The sequence below is a fragment of the Protobothrops mucrosquamatus genome, unplaced genomic scaffold (assembly GCF_001527695.2).
Source record: "Protobothrops mucrosquamatus isolate PMUCROS unplaced genomic scaffold, P.Mucros_1.0 scaffold2685, whole genome shotgun sequence".
Classification (NCBI taxonomy): domain Eukaryota; kingdom Metazoa; phylum Chordata; class Lepidosauria; order Squamata; family Viperidae; genus Protobothrops; species Protobothrops mucrosquamatus.
The window spans coordinates 80,997-84,024 of NW_015388732.1; the positions used below are offsets into that span (position 1 = coordinate 80,997).

The following is a 3,028-nucleotide window of genomic DNA, read 5'->3' on the forward strand; positions in this document are numbered from 1 at the left end:
CCCCAGGCGGAGTTTGAGTACTTCGAGTCCAGAGGCCTCCCCGCCCAGCTCAAGTCCATCTTCAGGTTGAGCCTTTTGATCCCTTCCCAGGAATTCTCCACCTATCGGCAGTGGAAGCAGGTAAGGATACGGCTGGGAAGCAGCAGAAAAAGCGGGCGCGCTTTTCCCCCGGTGTGGTATTTGCAAAAAATTCCCATTGCCTTCTCCCTCCTCCCCTTCTTTGCCCCTTCCCCGAAGCCTTTGGGATTGAGAAAAGGACAAATTCATCTGATTTGGGATGAATTTGGCCGAGACCTCTGAAATTATCTGCTTCCCGGCGTTTTGTCTTCGGAATGGAGGCCGGGGCTTCCTTCTCAAGCCCCCTCTCTGGGTGCTGCTACTACTACCTGGTTTTGCTTCAACTTGTCTGTGTCAAAGAGACAGATTAGAGGGCATCTAGGGGGGTCTACTTTCTCGGTTCCTCCTGCACTTCAGAACCTCCCACGTTCCGTCTTAGTTCCTTCCTCTCTTCCCAGGGACCGGCTTTCCAAAAAGCCAGGCTTTTGTGACTTCCCCGATCGTGCTGCTTCAGTTTACTTGAGCACATAAATTTGGAGTGCCGCCGGAGAAAAATTTCCTTCCTGCCTTGGTGTCAGAGACAGCGGAATGAGTAAGGCAGATGGAATTTCTCTGCTTCCTTTGAAAACTCTTACTTCCTTGGGCTTTTGTGGAACCCTCTGTCTCGTGGTCCTAGCCTGGCACCTTCCAGAGATGTGGGAACTATAGCTCCCATCAGCCTCAGCTAGGTCTTCCAGCTGAGAGAGGTTCTTTCACCGTAGTTCCCTGACACTGCACAGGATGCAGAGAAAGGGTGGGGAGAGTCACCTGGGAGGAGGAGGAGGAGGAGATTAATTGGATGTAATTGATGGAAGGCGATGCATCTTCGAAATGAAGGAAGATGCTTCTGAAATTCTTCAGCTTTCAACTGTGATGGGCTGACCTGAAATTGCTCCGGGAAATTTTCCAAACCTGGCTTAGGCAAACCAATGTGTGCCAAGAAGAGTCCTGCCCCCTCATCTGTTGTATCAGCTGAGCAAGGACCTGGCAATTCTCTAGCTTGGCGTTTCTTTCCTGAAACCCACCTCCGTGGCCAACGAGGCTTGGTGGACCACATTCCTAGAGAGCCCTTTTTCGGCACAGCAGGTCATTGTAAGGTTTACAACACGGGGCTGGGGGTGTTTTGCTTTTGCTCGAAAAATAAAAAAAATAAATGCAGGAGTTGAGGTCTTAATCCATCCCGCTCGCCCGACACTGTGAGTTGAACGGATCAAGCTCTCGGTTGAAGGTCTCAACCTGGTTGTCCAGACTTGGGACACTGGAGATGGGAAGCAGGTGTTCAGCAACCTGGACTTCTAGTAGGCCCTAATAATTGTCCCACAAACACAGCACTGTGGCACACCCTTGAAAAGGAATCCGTGGGCTGTCGGCATTATTTGTTTTATTAGGGCACCACCAACTCGGTGTAGGCACCTCTGCAGGGTTTGGTGTTCTGTTCCTCCTGTTCCGTAGCAGATAACAGGTGTTCCTCCTTTTTATTACGGCATTGATTAATCATTAATTGACCTGGAGGGACAGCTGTGGGTCGAGCAGGAGCATGTGACCGTGTGGTAATTTCAGAGTTGGCCGTGCACCCATCCCACAGGCTGCTCTTTTGCACTGGCACGTTGCCCGATCTGGCCTAAGCTCCTCTTTCCCCGTGGTTTATCCCCTGATTCTCTTGATGTGACACCCACAGGCTAAAGCTATTTGGTTAGTAGGCTATTCCAAATGAATAGAATAGAATAGAATAGAATAGAATAGAATAGAATAGAATAGAATAGAATAGAATATGGAATGGAATAGAATATGGAATAGAACATGGAATAGAACATGGAATAAGAATAGAATAGAGTAGAGTAGAACATGGAATAGGAATAAGAATAGAATAAAATAGAATAGAATATGGACTAGATTATAGAATAGAATATAGAATAGAACAGAACAGAACATGGAATAAGAAGAGTAGAGTAGAACATGGAATAGGAATAGAATAGAATAGAATAATAGAATAGAATAGAATAAGAGAGATAGAGATATGGAATGGAATGGAATGGAATGGAATAGAATAGAATAGAATAGAATAGAATAGAATAGAGTAGAATAGAATAGAATAGAATAGAATAGAATAGGAGCTGGAAGGGACCTTGGAGGTCTTCTATCCCAACCTGCAGGAAACCCTCTACCCTTTCAGACAAATGGTTCTCCAGTCTCTTCTTAAAAACCTCGAGTATTTAGGCTCAAGTTTAGCCACCAAAGTCATCTGCGGGGGGTCTTCCTTATAAGGAAAGACTTCCATGGATTTTAGGAGCCGTCTTAGGTTTTCCCGGTGGGAGTTTCGGAGATGCTCCCCCCGTTGAGACAAGGAAGGATTCTTCTCGCCCCGTGGCTTCTTTGCTGCAAGGAGATTAATGCGAGCCCTGAAATATTTTGGCACCGAGTGTGACGGGAATTGCGTGTTGCAATTTTAGAAACACCCTCGCCTTCATACCAATTGAGCAGCTGTGCCCAAGTTCCTTCTTCCCTCTTTCGTGGCTATCCATGGCAATCATTTTTGGAAGGCGACTCCTGTATTTTAGGGCAGCTCCGGGGTTGATTTATGAAGCCCTGTCCAGCATTTCTGAACTCGCTTTCTTTCTCTCCAAAGGGGCCCTTTGCCAGGAGCGAATTCTGAATAAGTCAGTTTGCTCTGATCAGCTGACATGCCTCTTTCTATCTTTAGCCTTCTCTCTCTCTCTCTCTCTTTCTCTCTCTCTCTCTCTCTCACACGCGCACACACACTCCTTTTTACAACCATCATATGATTGTCTGCAGATTTGGCGGCTTAGACGAACCAAAGGTCATTGCAGAAGGTGGCTGGATGTCCTTACCAACCAGAAAAAAAGGGATTAAATTATATAACAGTCCCACTTTAGCAGTTAAGCGGGAAGGAACACGCTCAGTAAAATAGTGT

General features: G+C 46.6%; 1 protein-coding gene across 2 annotated transcripts in view; it reads left to right on the top strand.

Annotated features, from left to right (window-relative positions):
• Positions 1-3,028, top strand: part of SLC25A25 (solute carrier family 25 member 25) — a 41,457-nt gene that overhangs the window by 26,537 nt on the left and 11,892 nt on the right. The window contains exon 1 of one of the 2 annotated variants that reach the window (XM_015825559.2): positions 16-120. The exons of the other annotated variant lie outside the window; for it this stretch is intronic. The gene's annotated coding sequence lies outside the window, so the exon portion shown is untranslated. Of the gene's footprint in view, positions 1-15; positions 121-3,028 lie in introns of those variants that run through there. 2 annotated transcript variants of the gene reach the window in all.